The 254-nt window shown below is 31.1% G+C and overlaps 1 protein-coding gene across 1 annotated transcript in view; it reads left to right on the forward strand.

Annotated features, from left to right (window-relative positions):
• LOC118331751 (rho GTPase-activating protein 26-like) overlaps positions 1–254 on the forward strand; it is a 72,376-nt gene that overhangs the window by 58,955 nt on the left and 13,167 nt on the right. The gene's annotated exons all lie outside the window — the stretch shown is intronic.

Raw genomic sequence — 254 nt, forward strand, 5'->3', positions numbered from 1 at the left:
TGTCCATTGAAATGGACAAAAAAAATAACAATTAAAGAGTTTTGATAAAAACATTTCTGGTTGCATTAAGGATGGAAAAAAGTCATTATTATATTTTTCACAACCTTGGAACATAAAGCGGGCCTATTAAGTTTGTTTTTATCAACATTTTCTCACTGTTGTACTCGCATGTTTCCGTCAGTATTAAAAGATTAATAGTGTCTTTTAACCTCAAAGACCCATGGTAAATAGACTGACTGCTTTTTTCACAACTC

Source organism: Morone saxatilis, unplaced genomic scaffold (assembly GCF_004916995.1).
Source record: "Morone saxatilis isolate NCDOM2014 unplaced genomic scaffold, NCSU_SB_2.0 Contig20, whole genome shotgun sequence".
Lineage (NCBI taxonomy): Eukaryota > Metazoa > Chordata > Actinopteri > Moronidae > Morone > Morone saxatilis.